At 40.1% G+C, this 19,582-nt stretch overlaps 1 pseudogene; it reads right to left on the bottom strand.

Annotated features, from left to right (window-relative positions):
* Positions 1-17,942: 17,942 nt before the first annotated feature.
* On the bottom strand, positions 17,943-18,264 carry LOC124509650 (60S ribosomal protein L36a-like; annotated as a pseudogene).
* Between the last annotated feature and the right edge of the window lie 1,318 nt (positions 18,265-19,582).

The raw sequence follows: 19,582 nt of genomic DNA, 5'->3' as shown, positions 1-19,582 counted from the left end.
TTTAAAACTATACCTAAAGAAAGGTTTAGGGGGCGCTTGACTGGCTCAATCAGGAAAGCATATGACTCTTGATCTTGGGGTTGTGAGTTCTAGCCGGAGGTTGGGCACAGAGCCTACTCAAAAAACAAAAAAAAAAAAAAAAAAAAATCAAGAAAGGTTTATAGATGTTTGGAAGTCAAGGCATGGACTGTAGTGAGCCCTGATGCCATTGTTTGACACAACTGTGACTGAAACTAGTTTTCAATTAATGAAACCAATAATTTCTCTTTTTATTATAAATGAGTTTGAGTTGGTTTTATTATCACTTGCAACCAGAAATGTCCTGACTGACGGAAAACATATATATTGAATACATATTGTCTTATAGGGAAGAAAAAATAATTTTTCTTCTACCCTCTAGGTTCTTGGCTGAGACGCCCTGCAATAAAAGACAAATTAACAGGAGAAAAACAAATAAGTTTAATAACCATGTATACCTTGTATACTTGGGAAAGACTCCAGAAAACTGAGTACCTCCTGGAGATGGCCCAGGTCAGCATGTTAAATAAATACCATCTTCATCTAAATACAAAAGAAAATGTTGGGGTTGGGGAGTTAGTTATGAGAGGTTACTGGGTGAAGCACAGTAAACAGGGGTAAGGTTGTGATGCAGATTTGAGTCCTGCCTTCTCCATTGGTAGGAGTTTCTAGAGATTTAGAGTCATCTCCCCCTTTCCAGTACTGAGGGAGATACCCCTACAAATGCAGATTTCCCTTATAGATGTAAATGTCTTTTTATAGAAGGATTAACTTCTACTCAGTTTTTGGAGCTTTACCTTCGGTTTTCAAAGTCTGCTGTTTCTTAAAAATAAGCAGACCCAAATGATCCTTATGCCAAAGAGACATATTTAAAAAAAATTTTTTAAATGTTTATTTATTATTGAGAGACAGAGAGAAACAGAGCATGAGCATGGGAGGGGCAGAGAGAAGGGGAGACACAGAATCTGAAGCAGGCTCCAGGTTCTGAGCTGTTGTCAGCAAAGAGGCCCATGGGGGCTCGAACCCACAAACCACGAGGTCATGACATGAGCCAAGGTTGGACGCTTAACTGACTGAGCCACCCAGGTGCCCCCAAAGAGGCATATTTTGAGGTGGCAAATACTCCCCTTCAGCCTCAAAGTCTTGTATGTAGACAATTTACAAGGAAAAATGGTATTAGCAACTAAGAAAGTAGACATATAAATACATCAACTTATTTTTTCAAAGACAAACTACTTTTTTACAAATTTGTCCTTTGAAGGGAGGGAATATTTTCCCTCATGTTTGCATCCAAGCATCTGATTAAGTTAATTCATGGGTAATATATTTCTCAGATTTTAGTTTATTGCCAAATCCACATGTGGGTTTTAAACATAAGGGGATCAGATAATTTGTTATGGTATTTAAAAAATTGTGTTTCATTACTGGTAAATACATTTGGGGGTTATAATCTAATCTTCATGATCATTTAAAGATCCTTGGCCAAAAAAATTTTACAAATAGTTTCCTAAGCTGTGAAACTTGCCTATGCAATTCACAGATGTCTAAAGGTATTTGAATGATGTATTAATGCTGACAGAAAGATAATTGCTTTCACTCGTAATTAAATTAACATTTTCTGATAATACATTAAATATTACTTCTCTCTTCAGACATTGAAGACTTTGTTCCACACCATAGACCATTTCAAGTGAAATCTAAATGGAAAAATTGAGGTTTCCTAGCCTATTCATTAAAAATCACTATTAATAGTATTATTTTCAAAGAGCTCCTCCAGTAACTTGGTTGTTATTTTCCCCAACTTCCAAAATTTTTATGTTGTTTTCTCCTCTCCTTTACCTCAACTTAAAAAAATGCTTCTTAAAAACAAAAAAAAATCCCAGGGGCGCCTGGGTGGCTCAGTCGGTTAAGCGGCCGACTTCAGCTCAGGTCATGATCTCGTCGTCCGTGAGTTCGAGCCCTGCGTCGGGCTCTGTGCTGACAGCTCAGAGCCTGGAGCCTGTTTCAGATTCTGTGTCTCCCTCTCTCTGACCCTCCCCCGTTCATGCTTTGTCTCTCTCTGTCTCAAAAATAAATAAACGTTTAAAAAAAAAATTGAAAAAAAAAATCCCTTCTTGGGGTGGCTGGGTGGCTCAGTCAGTTAAGCATCGGACTCTTGGCTTTGGTTCAGATCACGATCTCATGGTTCGTGAGTTCCGGGCTTGTGTCAGGGTCTCTGCTGTCAGCTCAGAGCCTGCTTTGGATCCTCTGTCCCCGCCTCTCTCTCTCTGTCTCTTCCCTGCTTATTCTCTCTCTCTCTCTCTCTCTCTCTCTCACAGAAATAAATTTAAAAAAACATTAAAAAAATCCCTTCTTGATAGTTTTAGTGTAGTTTGGGGAAGAACAAATTGGATATGTTTTTTATCTGTCATTTTAACTTGGAAGGTCCCACTAGATATTTGTCTGGCCCAGAATGGGTAGACACAAAATGATAGCTATTATTGTGGGAGGTGGCAGGGGTGGGGTTCTTGGAATCAATAGATATGTTACCTTTATTCCTATATATGAAATTGAGCTTTTCATAAATTTGGATGAGCCTATTCTACCTGCTACATACCAAATGCACATGTTTCAGGGCGCCTAGGTGGCTCAGTCGGTTAAGCGTCTGACTTCAGCTCGGGTCATGATCTCACAGCTTGTGAGTTCCAGCCCCGCATTGGGCTCTGTGCTGACAGCTCGGAGCTCGGAGCCTGGAGCCTGCTTCGGTTTCTGTGTTTCCCTCTCTCTCTCTGCCCTTCCCCCGCTCACACTCTGTCTCTCTCTCTCTCTCAAAAAATAAACATTAAAAAAACATTTTTTTAAATTAAAAAAAAACAAAATGCACATATTTCTTATGCTTTCGTGGATTTTTGTGTTCTTTGTTTCCTCTTAGTTTTGTCAGAAGTATTCAATTTAAATTCATTTTGTGAGAAACACAAGGAAATAACATCTCCTTAAGCATGTTGGTATTTTTGGTGGGGGTCTTTGTGGCCTGAGACTTGGCCCCTACCATTACTTCTGTTTGGTATCAGTAGCTCCCTTAGTTGCGTATTTACATATTCTTTCAAATTCCTTTCTTTATACTTTTGTTTTATTGAATTAATTTCATCATTATGGTGATAAAAATATGGGGCTGGTGGAGGCCTCAGCTTTGGTCCACACTAAATCATATCAAATTCTGTAAGCATTTACTGTTAAGCATCTTGCAAATGCAAAGACTGATAGGAGAAATATCAGTATGAACGTGTGATTTCTGACCTATGGTGTCTAAAATTCAGTAGAAATGATAAGATAAAATGCACAGGTTACTAAAATAAGACAGAAGATAGCGTGGGATGCCTGGGGGGCTCAGTCTATTAAACATCTGACTTTGACTCAGGTTATGATCTCACAGTTCATGAGTTCAAGCCCTGTCGGGCTCTGTGCTGACAGCCCGGAGCCTGGAGCTACTTTGGCTTCTGTGCCTCCCTCTCTCTCTGCTCCTCCCTGGCTTGTGCTCTGTTTCTCTCTCTCTCTCTCTCTCTCTCTCTCTCTCTCTCTCTCTCTCTCAAAAAATAAATAAACATTAAAAAAAAAAAGAAGATAGCAAAGTACATACCGTTATATAAAGTACTTATTCTGTGAGTCACTCTTTTAAGCACTTTAAAAATAGTTAATCATACAAACTGGTGCAGCCACTCTGGAAAACAGTATGGAGGTTCCTCAAAAAATTAAAAACAGAACTACTCTGTGATCCAGCAATTGCACTACTAGGTATTTATCCAAAGAATACAGAAATGCTGATTCGGAGGGGCACATGCACCCCAATGTTTATAGCAGTGTTATTGACAATAGCCAAAGTATGGAAAGAGCCCAAATGTCCATCAACTGATGAGTGGATAAAGAAGAAGTGGTATATATATTCAATGGACTATTACTCGGTGATGAAAAAGAATGAAATTTTGCCATTTGTAACTGTGGATGGAACTAGAGCATATTATGCTAAGCAAAATAAGTCAGTCAGAGAAAGACAAATATCATATGATTTCACTCATGTGGAATTTAAGATACAAAACAGATGAACATAAGGGAAGGGAAGCAAAAATAATAAAAAACGTGGAGACAAACCATAAGAGACTCCTAAATACAGAGAACAAACTGAGGGTTGCTGGTGGGGTGTTGGGTGGGGCAAAGGGCTAAAGGGGTGAGAGGCACTAAAGAGGACACTGGTTGGGATGAGCACTGGGTGTTATATGTAAGTGATGCATCACTAAATTCTATTCCTGAAAAAAAATATTTTGATTAAAAAAAAAATAAAAATAGTTAATCATTAGAACTTTAAGCAATTATTATTACTTTCATTTTCACGTGGAGATACTGAGACACATAGCAGTTAAAGTAACTTGTGTAAGTTACAAAAGTAGTAAGTGTCAGATCTGGGATTTGATCCCAGATAGTCCAATTCTAGAATCAGCATTTCTGTGTTAAGCCAAGTGCTATGTACCTATTAAGTGAGTGATCCTGTGTGTGTATGCATGAGTGTACATGTGTGTATGTGTGTTGTGTGCACATTTGTGCAGGGAGCAGAATGGGATTTAAAGAGGCTGTGGAGGGGCATCTGGCTGGCTTAATCACTGGAGCCTGCGACTCTTGATATTGGGGTCGTGAGTTCAAGCCCCACCTTGGGGGTAGAGGTTATTAAAAAAAAAAAAAAAGATGTGGCATTTGAACTATATCTGTTTTCATGTGCTTCTATGTTCAGTTTGCCACATCTTGATCTTTTCTTAACTTTCCAGTTATACTCTGCTTGAAACCCTTCAAAACTCCTGGACCTCTGATTTCTCCCAATAACTACCTCAATCTAATCAGGTCAGAACTTTATGACTTTGGACCAAAGCCTTTGTAAAAGTTCTAGGGCAAAGTAAAAGTACATTATGTTCTTTAGAAAAGGTTATAAGATTTCAGACAGAACAGAATGAGAGTCACTGAGTTTATGACCACACGTTATAGAGCTGGTTTTATGATGGGAATTAGCAGACCAACTCATCACCGTATCCAGTTGATTTCAGTTCTGATTTTTGAGGTCAGCTGAATAAAGATAGGAAGTGTGGATGATGTGTAGATGTTTATGTTGGATAATAAGTGAAGCAAGGATCCCTGCTTGGGCCTAAGCTATGACCAGTCCTATAATTCACATATACTTGGGAAGAGATTATTAATGGGGCATCAAGGGTCGTTAGACAGGAAGGTTTGAGGAGGAATAAGAACAAGAGCTTAGGGATGATTATGAGAGAAGACTTTGGGAAGGAAAGCATGGTGTCTGTCTTGGAGATGCTCTCCACAATGGCTCCATGGGCTCATGGTTGAGGTTTGTGGTTGGAGGGGTTGCAGGCAGCAGATTCCAGAGGAGCTTTTCCACAGAGGGTATATGTACCTCAAGAACACAAAAAATGCTGTGTGGTTGCCCATTTGACAAAGTATGACCAAGGTAGGGAAGGGGACATTCTTCTCCCTTCCTGGGGAGCCCAGGGCACCTCAGTGTGTCGACAACCCTGGGGAAGAGATGGTGACCCTCAATGGGGCAGGGGGCAGTGGTAGGGACCTGATCGAGTGGTTTACAGCATATGGGAGACACATTTGGGAGTTCCTAAAAATAACTTAGAGGGGTCTGGAATGCAGGGATAGGAGGCAGTGATATGTGGCTCACATTCTGCAGAGTACCCACTAGTTAGCGCAGCCCAGAAAATGGATGATATAGTAACTTATCTTTTACAGACTAGTTCTTGAATGAGTTCTATTGCATGAATTCATTGGAGTTAGATGAATCCAGTACAGTTTTGCCACTGTCCTAAATTCATAGGACAGGCTGTTTTCGTAGTGTGGGTTCCCCTAAGAAGGCCTTGAGACAAAGATTCTATGCAAATAGTTCATTGGTGAGTTAGTCCCAAGAAACACTGATGGGAGTGGGGAAGTGAGACAGAGAAGAGAAGCTGCCAGTAAAGGGTGGGTTATTAAGCCAGTTACTACTGTGGGCAACCGGGGACATTCTCACTAGGGAAACCCTGGAAAACAACGTAGAACGCACATCTCAGAGTTAGCTCTCCTGAGAGGCAAGGGGACTGGGGTATTTATCCACCCACTCTTGTCAGTCATTGGTAGAGGGTTAGTCCCGGGGGATGTCAGTCCCCCAGTACTTCCACCAGAGAAAGCTGCTCTAGCAGCCAGAGCATAGGCAGAAAGTGGCAGGTGCTGGCAGTTGGAAGTCAGATTAGTGTGCATGGAAATTGTAAGTGGGGGGTGTGGGTGAGATGCAAACAGCGCCTACTACTGCTATGGCATGGAAGGTCTTCTAGCTTGTTAGTTGTGCTATTTGACATTGTTTTGGTTGTCCAATGGATTTCTCTGCTGACCCACTGTCTCCTCTGTTCCTACTTCCATTTGGCATGACTCTTCCTCTTTGTCTTTCCACTTTACTCTGTTCATCACTATTTGGCCTGGGTTTTGGCAGTAGAGAGCTGTGGAAAGTTATTTCTTTTTCTGAGTCTCACTTTTTCTAATGTTTAATATAAGAATAATTCTTTTTAGAACTGTTGTGTATATCGAGGAATGATTTAACATACAAAAAAGCACATGTCATAATATGATTGAGAAGGGCAATTTCTCTTTCTATGGCCATACTTGTTTTTCCCTTGGCAAAGCCAAAATTTGGGGACCTTATCTTTCTGGTACCTTCAAAAGCAGACATATATGGATAAAGGCTAGATTTGTCCTCTAAAAGAAAACTGTGGGTTTTGTTATTTTTCTAATTTTTTATCTGAGTTAATTTGATTGCATTTAAAATTTTGGTATTTAGTGGAATAATGCAAAGCATACTTCACTGATATCTGAGCAAATTGCCTTTGTTTTGTTGTCTTTCATCACTTAGCTTATCCCACAAATAGTTGGGATAGGAAATGGGGACTCAGTTTTATGAAGCCACTGCCCTGATCTTAGGCCAGTGTCAGAGCTATTTATTGCCTCAGGAGACTGTGGTCTTTTATATTTCTTGCATTTTGTGTCCTGTGGTATCTATGTTGGCTGTTGATTTGATGGATTACTGCCTTTTGCTTTGAATTATTTAGTATGGAAGGAGAGAGAGGGAAAAGGAAAGAGAGAGTGGGGAGGAGGAAGGAAGGCTGGTCTTGTTGGCTTCTGAGTAAGTGGTAATTATTACAGTGATACTTTCATACATATATTTGTGCTGTACATGATTACAAAGTCCTTTTACAAACATTGAACGTCTAATCCTCATAGCTATTCCATAGAATGAGCAGGAACATAAAGGACCTGTCAATAACAGGTTTGCACTAATCTTTTGGAGGAGGCAACCATGAAGAAAAAGAGACTTAGAAAAAAATAGGATGCATGTATCAAGGCAATGAAGTCACACCTTTTGTTGGCATAGACAAGAAAGAACGTGCCCAGTGGGGTTTACGTGAAGGTCTTTATTGCTTTATAGGTGTGGGTGTGGGGAAGGATGGCAGTACTGAAATTTGAATGGGTTGTGGCCCTAGAATTTCTGAGATGAGTCGTTTTGAGAAAGACCTTTGATCACCATGAGCCTTGATTTCCTCATCTGCAAAATGGAGATAAAAATACTTGTACGATATACCACCACATGAGGTACTTGTAAGAATTTAACAAAATGCATGGAAGAGCACTATGCAAGCTGTAACAACTGTGCTGTTATTTCCCTGATGATGGAGATGTGATCCTACAGGGTCAGAGGAGTACAAAACATTAAAACTAAGAGTTGACTTTTTTTTTCTTTTTTTCATTTTATTTAAATCCAAGTTAGTTAACATATAGTGTAATAACGGTTTCACTGTTACAGCAATACTCGGCACACAGGAAGAGACCAGCGACGCGCATTCGGAGAATCAGAAAAGACTGTTTATTTCCCACTGGTGCTGGTCCAGCAGAGTCACCTCCAAAGGCTGAGCCTGGGTTCTGGCACTGGCCTTTGTTTATGGCTAGCTTTTGGGTACTTGGCAACTTGCTATCGGCTGCACAGGTGGGTGGGATTGCAGGGGCTCAAGGGAAAAAAGAAGGGGGGCACTATTGGTTGTGTTACATGGGCAGTTGGCTGATGCGAGAGGCAAGCAAGATTACAGAAGCCAAAAGCATGCAAGGTGGGGTATCCTGCCTTGGACATCTGGCTGACCTTCTTTATGTTCTCTTGCTGGCTTCACTTCTCATCAGGAGTAGAACTTAGTGATTCATCACTTACACATCACACCCATTGCTCATTCCAACAAGTGCCCTCCTTAATGCCCATCACCCGTTTCCCCCAACCCCCAAGCCAACACCCCTCCAGCAATCCTCAGTTTGTTCTCTGTATTTAAGAGTCTCTTATGGTTTGCCTCCAAGAGTTGACTTCTTAAAAGCATTGTTAGAGAGATCCAAACTTTACTTATTTGGAGGTTTAAGATTTGTCTTGTAGAAAGTTTTTTGGTATTTGTTTATATTTTGTTTGTTTGTTTATTTATTTATTTATTTATTTATTTAGAGAAGGCACAAGTGAGCGAGGGGCAGAGAGAGAGAGAGAGAGAGAGAGAGAATCCCAGGAGGGGCAGAGAGAGAAAGAGAGAGAAGCAGAGCTCACCTGAAGTAGGGCTCAAGCTCACCTAATGTGGGGTTTAAATTCGGAACTGTGAGATCATGGCCTGAGTTGAAGTCAGATGCTTAACAACTGAGCCACCCAAGCACCCTGTTGTTTTTAGAAGATGACAACACCAGTTTCTTTGCCCAATACCTTTATTGAAAGTGGAGGGGTAATATTAGAACAGCATTTTGGAGGCACTTTATCCAGATATTTTGGATAAAGTAATGCTTATGCAATATAAAATTATAGATTTTCCAGGTAATGGCAGAAACCTCCACTGTACTGGCTTATTGGAGTTTGAAAGATGTAGGTTCAAATCCGTATTCAGCTACCTAGTAGTTGTATGACCCAGGATGATCTGTTTTTTTTCATTCATCAGAAAAGCTAAACGTTCTCCTAGGGATCATTGTGAGGATCAACTGAGACACTAGGTTAGAAAATTCTCTGAAAACGATAAACGACTCCATAAATATAAGGTGATATAATTATTATCATTACTCATGTTTAAAGAAATGAAGCCAATAAGCAAATATTTAATAATACAAGTTAAAGAGAATCAAGCCAGAAATTAATGAGGTATGGTCAATATGGAGACACAGATTGCTCTCTGATGATTTCTTTCCATATGGTTTTAGTATGGGATGCTTACTGGTGATAAATGGGGAACTATGCAGATGTGATGCATGTGCACAGTTCATTTCAAGATTCATAAGTTACCTTGCTGGCAAGCTATGAACTTCTGAGAGCTTAATTGGAACCTGTTCAGTCTATTGCCTGTTTGAAATTTAGTAGATTGTTAATAAGTTTGACTCAGGCTGCAATAATTCTGTAAGAAAGCCATAGGGATAACTGAACTCCAGGTGTCAGAGGGTAGTTATAACTCTGCAGAAGGGGGTCACCTGGGCAGAGCTGGGTGGCTGTTCAGGCCAGGTCTCCATAGGATGCCCTTAATGTGGTGAATTTGCCAGAACTCACCTTCTGGGTGTCAGCATTGTAGGATATGAAATCCATGTTTGTCATCTTTTGGAGTAGATCTTTTTTTTTTTTTTAATTAATTAATTTATTTTGAGAGAGAGAGAGGAAGAGGGGCAGAGAGAGAGGGAGAGAGAGAGAATCCTGAGCAGGCACTCTCTGTGCAGAGCCCAATGTGGGGCTGAAACTCATGAACCACCAGATCACAACCTGAGCTGAAATCAGGAGTCGGACACTTAACTGACTGAGCCACCCAGGCATCCCGATCTTTCTTTTTGAAGTGGACTCACATTATCCCTACGCATCACCTGAAATTTAAAACCTAAATTCCAATTAATTTTCAGTGGGAAATATAGTTACCAAGAGGCCCCAAGCTTTCTAGTTAACATGTGAGAAGCCAAATTACAATGTGAAAATTGCTTGGTGAGCTTAGTATGGAAACAGGCATCATCATTCATTTGATTGGAATGTGAAGGGTTTATCAGTCAAGTTTCCTGGGTGTAGGCAACAAAATTCTCTGTTGACTCACTTCACCAGAAAAGGAATTCATTGAAAGTTCTTGAGTAGCTCCCAGAAATGATAGGCAGCCTGGAGAACCAGGCTCAGAAAACAACGGGAACCAAGAGAGGCTACAAATGGAGAACGTGGTGGGGCATGCTCTAGTCTGTTTAGTGTACCACTGCTGTCCCATGTCTGAGCACGTGATGTTGCTGCCAGCTATGGATTCCCAATGCTGAAACTACTGCAGGTCTTTTGAAAATGTTCACACGACCGTGTATACCTTCTCAACTGTCCCTGCATCTTTGTTGCTCTCCTTCAGGACTCGAAGGCCCAGATAGGAGCATCTGGTTGTTGAATTTAGGTCATGTGCATCTACACAGCTAGCAGTGTGCTGGGAGAGGAAATACATGGTCCCAGACTGTGCTTCTCAAAGTGTAGTCTACAGACTTGGTGCCAGGCTGTGGACTAATTGTTTTTATTTTGTGATGAGGCAAAGAACTTGTGCTAGAATGTAAACCACTTTAGTGCTTTCTCTATTGAGAAAAAGTATCTATGGAAAAAGTGTCAGCTTTATTAAACAGTGTGCTACCAAGTAGAGCAGTACTTCTCTAGACTTCATGGTTGGAGGCCAGGACCTGTCAATCAGAGGGCTACCCACAAAAGGCAGGGTGTTTGGAAGCTGTGTAGTCAAAAAAAAACAAATGTTCACTACAAATGAGATCAGGACTCATTAGGACTACTCTGCCACAGAGACATACGTGCCATCGGGAATGGTGACTTATGTGGATCTGGACACACTCTAAGCTGTCTGGTGCTTGGTTAGGCATGATATTAACTCTGTTGCTGCTGTCTTCTTTTCCACAGGCTGTGTATCTGGCTACCCTCTTGGGAACGTTATAGGTACATTCTGTGGTCTGAGAGCATTTCTGTGCCACTAAGTTGAACTATAATATTTTGATATTATAGATTAATCTGAGCTGCTTACCAGGTACCCCCCCTAATGAAAGATTATTTCTGTATCTTTTCCAATTTTATGTAGAGGGTAGGTTAAAATAATTGAAAATTTCTGGTGTGATTACTTGCAATAGCGTGGTTAATATTCTGCATCTGTTAATGGACTCATGCCATAATTATTCATTTTTCCTATGATGAAAAGAACTGGAGATCTTTTAACTTTAGTCATGTTAGTGCAGCCTTCTTCTAAAGAGATTTGCGTTGGTGAAGGAAAGAAATTTTTTCCTGAGGCTATCTGAAGACACATGTGTTTTAGGCATTCATTGGTTCCATTAAAAAGTGATCTTCTTTAGCTTCTATATCCCATAGCTCCAGATTCAGTGGACTTGATTTCACCAGTTTGATCTGTTTTCGTGTTATGAAAATGAAAGTGTAGTAAGTGGCTAGAGGTGAAAGGGAAAGTAAAGGAGAGCGGGGGTGAAGGAGGAAAGAAATAGTGCATGAGAGGAGGTGAGCCGACTGTGCCCCATCATCACACCTGAAGATGGAAAGGGGGCAGGTAGGTCTCCATCTTCACGTGGTGTAAAAAATTCTCTGAGGTTTCACATGTATGGGACAAAAATGAATGTGTCAGCAAACATTTCAGTGAATATTGTGCATAGAGCAACATGGAGTGGGGAGATTGGAGATGTTAAAATATAAACACGTGCGAAACTAAACCAAAATATCCCGTAGGGCAAATGCTCCAGGCCGAGTGGAAACAAGAAATGTTGAGAGCTCTTAGAGGTTAATAAAGTTACCTTGGAGATATTGAAGGATGGGACGGTATTGTCAAATTCAGGCTCTGACATTTTACCCTTCTTGCAAGTTAATGAACTAGCTTGCCACAGTTTCATAGAGGCTGCCAGAAGACATAAGATCAGAGACAGAGGACTTCATTGCTCACAGCATAGCAAGCAGAATGAGTGAGAAATTATTTTCTTATTTTAAAAGAGAAATTTATAGAAGGAATAACAGGGGAAAATAAAGTAATCAGGAAGTACGATTTGTTCTGACACAGTAGAATGTACGAATCCATGTTGGGTTTTAACAGACCAGATGTGGCCCAGATAGTAGGGCTGGGTAAATACAATTATCTTTAAGATAAGGGCTGGCTTCCGGCTGGCTTTAAGATGATTTCTCTCTCATGGCTCACTCCTGCTAGCCTCAGTCTCTGATTTCTATAGAGTCCTAGTTCTGCCACTAAATGGAACACAGTGAATGAGAGGTTATTATACAACGGTCCTTTCTCTTTCACGGTCACGTTGTCCAATATTGTAGCCAGGAGCCACATGTGGCTATTGAGCACTGGAGCTGTGGCTAGTCTGGATTCAAATGTGCTATAAGTGCAAAATACACACTGGATTTCAAAGATTTAGTTTAAAAAAGGGAAAGTATCTCATTAATAATTTTTATATTGATTACATGTTGAAATAATATTTTGGATATATTATTGAAATAAAATACATTATCATGCAAGTGCTCATCAGGAAATTTCACATTGACTTTTTAAAAGATCACATTCCTGGGATAGGTTGAAACTGTAATAGGCTTGATTTGCTGTCATGGAGGAAAATTTGACCAAATTTTGACCAAATTTTCTTTTTAACACAAGTGACCGGTGCAGGCAGACATTAGATGAAGATCTGTAAGGACTTGTTAGGACAAAGCAAACTTATACTTGGGAGCTTCAATTAATAAGGAATTCTAAATAGAATTTAGGCTGGGTTAATAAATTAGCTAAAGTAACAAGGTTTTTGGGGTGCCTGGGTGGCTCCGTCGGTTAAGTGTCCCATTTTGGCTCAGGTCATGGTCTCATGGTTCATGAATTTGAGCCCCGTGTTGGGCTCTGTGTTGACAGCACAGAGCCTGCTGCAGATCCTATGTCTCCCTTTCTCTCTGCCCCTCCCCCTACCTCTCAAAAAATAAATAAACATTAAAAAAATAAAGTGACGAGGTTTGTTTATATAAGCTTCTTTGGCTCTGAATTCCCATCTCTGATGATAAGGATGTCTCTTTATCTCCTGGTCCAGGAAGGGTACCTTTCACATGAGACATTCTTTCCTCCTTTCTGGAGGGACAGGAGGGTCAGAGTGTTCTTCTTGCACTGGCTGTTTCTGAAATAACTTTAACTCAATCAGTATGCCGCTGTGGCATTTCTTGGGGCAGCCTGCTCTGAGCCCCAAGACTTCCAAGAATTTAGAAATAGATGTGTTACGGAAACTGGTCTGGACCACCCGGCAGAAGAACCAAGTGGCACTCAGAGATCTTGAAAGGCAGCAGGTTTATTTTACACCAGTGAGCTCAGAGGAGATCATTCTCCAGAGATCTGAGTCCCGAGCATAAGCAGAGGGGACAATTTATAGTCTGTTACTTCTGCATTCCTCATTAGTAGTAATTTGGCATGAGCAGCAACAGGGTGGGAAGAAGAACTCCGGAGGGGAGTCTTCAGGCAGGGTCTGGGATTCCCCTATCAGTCCTGTTGGCCATCATATAACAGATTTTTCCCTATCAGATGCAAAACTGGTCAGCATCCACAGGCAATAATCCATTCCATCCACTAAACTATTCATTTGCATTTTGATGGATGTGAATCACTTACATCATTATCATTTTTCAACAATTTACAGAGTTGTAAAATAGCTCAAAGACCTTAAAAGGCCTGAGCTCCCATGGAATCAGATAACCTGGAAGGGTGCACCAGATGGGACACCCAGAAAATAATTTTGGTCCATTTCGAAGTTTTTTACAAATTTTCCCGACAGAAGTAAAGAAATATTCTCTGGGCAGTCTATTAGGAAGCAGAATGTAGATTGCAGACTGGCCAGGTCTTCTGAAACAAAGGAAAAATGGTTTCTTGTGGCAAAACTGCTTGCTACCCACGAGATAAGTGATGAGTCATTTGGGAATTGCATCTTTTAAGTACAAAAATACTGGTCTTTATTGGGGAAAGAACAATCGAAGGGAAATTTGATGAAATTTGCCTTGGGGAGAGAAATAGGATTAATTTAGCAGGCATTTCAGTTACAAAATGTTCAGCTACAGATCAAAACTATTGAGGGGGAAAAAAGGCAGTTCATAAAACTTTCTTAATTCAGGCTCCCCAATTCAGGTTTCATAATGAATTTTGACATGAGGTGGGATGATTACTTTTATTTTTTAATTTTTTGACAGCTATATTGAGATATAATTCACATACCATAGAATTCACCTATGTAAAGTGTATGATTTTTTTTGTTATATTCACAAGATGGGCAACCATAATCACAATCTAATTTTCATTCTGCCTAAAAGAAACCTGGAACCTATTAACAGTCAGTCCCCACTCCTACCCCAGTCTGTCTCTCACCCCCCACCCCCACACCAGCCCTAAGGAACCACTAATCTACTTTCTGTCCCTATGGATTTGCCTATTCTGGACATTTCAGATCAATGGAATCATATAGTATGTGTTTTGTGACTGAATTGTATCATTTATCACTTGGCATAATGTTTTCAAAGTTTACCTATCAGTACTTTATTCTTTTTATTGCCAAATAATATTCCATTGTATGGAAATGATATTGTGATTTGTAATAGATATATATTTGGTCTTCATCCCCCATTTCTGGCACAGAGCTCCTAAAACTTTGGAATTTCCTAAGTGAAGAGAATGATAAAGGTGGCTGTCCTTTGTTATGTTAATGAGGTGGATTTTGGAAAACCTTTAAGGATGAGGGCTGGTTGCCAGGGAAGCTAACCTTGTGATTGGAGGGATGGAACTTTCAGTCCCACCCATTGATCTCTGGGGAGAGGAGAGGCCATGGAGGTTGAATCAATTGGCAATAGCCAGTGACTTAATTGTTCATGCCTGTATAATGAAGCCTTCATGAAAATCTGAAAGGAGGTGCAGGGTTCAGAGAGTTTTGGGGTTGGTGAATAAGCAGGGGTGCTGTGAGAGTGGTAAGCTTGGAGAGAGCATGGTCACTCTGCACCCTTTCCCCTTCTCTTCCATCTGACTGCACTTGAGTTACATCCTTTTATAATGAACTGGCTATCTAGTAAAAAAAAAAAAAAATATTTTGCTCTGTTCTATGTGCTGCTCTAGCAAATTAAGTAAACCTCTTTCAGTTAACTTCTGAGGAAGTCATGGAAGCCTCTAATTTATAGCCAGTTGGTCAGATGTACCTGGAACAACTCAGACTTGGCGATTGGCATCCTGAGTTGGAGGGGATTGTTAGAGCCTCCAATCTGTAGCCAGTCGGTCAGAAGCATAGATAACGACCTGGGGTTGCAAATGCTGTCTGAAGTGGGTGGGGAGGCAGGACTGAACACTTAACCTGTGGAATCTGAAGCTATCTTGGGGTAGATAGTGTTAGGGAAAAATCTGTTATAAGATGGCTGACAGGACTGATAGGGGAATTCCAGTCCTTGTCAGAAGACACCCCTTCTGGGATTTTCTTCCTACCCTGCTTGCCACAGGTGCCAAATTACTACTAATGAGGGATTGGGAAGTAACAGACTATAAATGGTCCCCTCTGTTGATGCTCTGGGCTCAGATCTCTGGAGAATGATCTCCTCTGAACCCACTGGTGTAAAATAAACCTCCTGCCTTCCAAGATCTCTGAGTGCCACTTGGTTCTTCTGCAGGGTGATCCAGATCAGTTTCCATAACATTAGAACTGAGTTGAGTACCAGCAGGGTGTCTAAGAATTGCTTAGTGTTCTGTGGGAACCCTCCTCCCTCCCCCCCCCCCCCACGCACATATTGGAATTGGGCCCAAGAACGCTAAAGAGTGGATGTACCAAATCTTAATTCATTTATCAGTTGATGGGCATTTAGGTTGTTTCCACTTTTTGGTTATCTTAAAAAAAAATTTTTTTTTTTTTATTCGGGGGGGGGGGCAGAGGGCAAGAGAGAATCTTAAGCAGGCTCCACACCCAGTGCAGAGCCAGGTGCAGGGCTTGATGCAGGGCCCGATGCAGGGCTCCATCTCAGAACCGTGAGATCATGACCTGAGCCGAAATCAGGAGTCGGATGCTCAACTGACTGAGCCACCCAGGTATCCCACTTTTTGGTCATTTTGATATAGGGCTGTGAACATTTGTGTGCAAGTTTTTATGTGGACTTATGTTTTCATTTCTCTTGGAAATATACCTTGGAGTAAAATTTCTGGATCATATGACAATACAATTTTTAGCTTTTTGAAGAATAAGTATTTTATATTAAGCATTTTATATTAACATCAGCAGTGTATGAGGGTTCCAATTTTTTCCATATCCTTTACACCACTTGTTATTGTCCATCTTTTTGATTTTAGCTATCCTTGTGGTATGAAGTGATATCTCATAGTGGTTTTGATTTGTATTTCCCTGATGACTAATGATCTTGAGCATCTTGTCATGTGTTTATTGGTCATTTGTATATCTTCTTTTTTGGAAAAATGTCTATTCAAATCCTTTGCCCATGTTTTTAGTTATTAGTCTTTTTATTATCGAGTAGTAAGAGTTTTTTTTTACATATTCTGGATACCAGTCAGATATGTCTTTTCCAAATGTTTTATTTTGTGGGTTGTCTTTTTGCTATTTTGATGGTGTCCTTTAAAGTACACAATTTTTAATCTTGATGATGTCTGATTTATTTTTTCTTTTGTCCCTTGTGTTTTTGGTGTTCTATCTGAGAAATCATTCCTAACCAGAGGGCATGAAGATGTATTCTTATGATTGCTTCTAAGTGTTTTGTAGGTTTAGCTTTTACATTTAGCTCTATGACCCATTTTAAGTTAATTTTCCATAGAGTGTAGGGATCCAGCATCACTCTTTTGCATGTTGTCCCAGCACCAGTTGTTGAGAAGACTATCTTTCTCCACTGAATTGTCTTGCTATTTCTTGTAAAAAATCACTTGACCATGTGGCACCTGTGTGGCTCAGTCAGTTAGGTGTCCAACTTAGGCTCGGGTCATGATCTCACGGTTTGTGAGTTCGAGCCCCACATTGGGCTCTCTGCTGTCAGCACAGAGCCTGCTTTGGATCCTTTGTCCCTCTCTCTCTGTACCTCCTCCCCCCTTCAGAATAAATAAACATTAAAAACATTATCTATCTACCTATCTATTTATCTGTCTATCTCCATATGCCAGTTCTGTCCTGATTATTATAACTTTGCAGTAAATTTTGAAATTGGGAAGTGTGAATTCTCCAGATTTGTTCTTTTTATCCAGATTGTTTTGGTTATTATGGTTTATGAATTTTAGTATCAGTTTGTTAACTTCTGCAAAAAAAAAAAAGGCAGTTGGGATTTTGATAGGAAGTGCATTAAATTTATAGATCTAAAGATTACTTTTAAAATTTAATGAAAACATTTGCTAAACTCAGTTGTTATTTGCTGATACTTGAGCTTTATCCATTCTCATGTAAACTGCTAATGTGTTTAGTTCAGTTTACAATTGCATAGTTTTGTAGACTACGTATGGAAAGGCAAAGGATGAGGAGAGGGTGATAAGATTTGTTATAGAAGTTGTCTAACAGCCTGGTAATGAAAGGACCTGTCTTTTGACTGTGTATTCATGTTCCAACGTATTGTGTTTCATGTTCTAATGTGCTTCATCAAACTCAAGATGTTAAATAGATTGGTAGTTTTTGCTGAGTTTTCCCCATAATTATGTAAATGAATATAATGAATTTTAATGCCAACATTGTTTTCAAGGAGATTAAATTTCTTTTTTTTATTCAAATTTTATAAAAATGGGAAGTGCTGTTTTAATAAAGAGTATTTTTTTTTATTTTGGTTTGAACATAACCTCAAGATCTTATTGTCTTCATAATAAAGTGAAATATGAAGCTTAGAAATGGATCATGTGGCCCTTTCTTTTCTTATGTCCTCTCAATTCCAAATGCTTGCGTCTTTTAATAGCCAGCATTTTCATACATCTGTAGTTGGGTTCAATACAGTCAATCCTCAGCATAACCCTCTTTGTTGTTTTTGTTTTTTTTCCAGAAAATCGGCTTAATCCGCTCACTGTAGCCATTCTGCTTCCTGTCATAATGCTGCTTTCTCTGGGCATACAGAGAATCATTGCCCTTCTTGTATTGTGTCACTTTGTGTTGTTGGTACTTGCCACACTTCTTACAGAGAGTCCAGCAGGTTTTAGGAATGTTCACCATGTTTTGAGAGCACTATCAGCATGGAAAAGCAAGAATGAATATTTTGAATGAACCCATTATAATCACCCAAAACTCCAGAAAAGCAAACGTATTTGAATGAAAAAGAGTTACTTTTAAGAGTCTAGAATTATAAACCCAGCAGATATCTCATGCATATGTGAGGATGTGCTTGATTTCACAAAGAAATTGCCAGATCAAATAACTTATTAAGATGCTATAAATTAATCTGAAATATAAAAGCAGTTATCATAGACATAAATCTTAAAAATATTGACTACAGGGGCACCTGGGTGGCTCAGTCAGTTAAGAGTCCAACTTAGGCTCAGGTCATGATCTCAGTTTGTGATTTTGAGCCCCCTGTCGGGCTCTGTGCTGACAGCTCAGAGCCTGGAGCTTGCTTTGCATTGTGTCTCCCTCTCTCTCTATCCCTCCACCGCTTGCACTCTGTGTCACTCTCTCAAAAATAAATAAACATTAAAAAAAATACATTGACCACAAAGCTGTCACTCATGACCGTACCAAGAGAATGAAAGACATTTAGGCTACAAAGACATACTCAAAATGCGTATGACCCAGAGTGGTTTGGCTTTGAAGCAGGTTGGACTTACAGAGCTACACAGAGAGAAAGGGGGACATAATGAGCCAGGCTGGATTTGGGTTTGTATACATGACCCAACAACAAAGAGCACTTAATGTCTACAACACAGTGCCTTAAAGATGGGGTGCCTGGGTGGCTCAGTTGGTTAAGTGTCCGACTTCAGCTCAGGTCATGATCTTGTGGTTCGTGAGTTTGAGCCCCACATTGGGCTCTGTGCTGACAGCTCAGAGCCTGGAGCCTGCTTCGGATTCTGTGTCTTCCTGTCTCTCTGCCCCTCCCCTGCTTGTGCTCTGTCTCTTTCTTTCTCTCAAAAATAAATGTTAAAAAAAAAAATAAAAAAGAAACCATAGATTTGGGGCCCCTGGGTGGCCTAGATGGTTGAGTGTCCGACTCTTGATTTCAACTCAGGTCATGATCTCACTGTTCGTGGGATTGAGCCCCACATCGGGCTTCATACCGTCAGCATACAGCCTACTTGGGATTCTCTCTCTCCTCTCTCTGCAAGTCCCCCCCCCCCCCAAATAAATAAATAAACTTAAAGAAAAAAAAAAAGAAACCATAGATTTGAACTGAGTTGACATTGAATTCTTGGAACTGGCTCAAATTTTCAACCAGAAACAGAATCAAGTTAAAAGCTTGTTTTTCAAAAGGTAGAGCCATTTGATATTGTGAAGCTGTGAAGCACAAGAATACATTGGGGACATGGCAGCATGAATGACC

The sequence above is a fragment of the Lynx rufus genome, unplaced genomic scaffold (assembly GCF_022079265.1).
Source record: "Lynx rufus isolate CCGP_SWC_20201006 ecotype Redwood Valley unplaced genomic scaffold, mLynRuf1.p SCAF_14, whole genome shotgun sequence".
Lineage (NCBI taxonomy): Eukaryota > Metazoa > Chordata > Mammalia > Carnivora > Felidae > Lynx > Lynx rufus.
The sequence above is the reverse complement of the archived record's forward strand: the minus strand, read 5'-3'. Positions and strand labels throughout refer to the sequence as shown.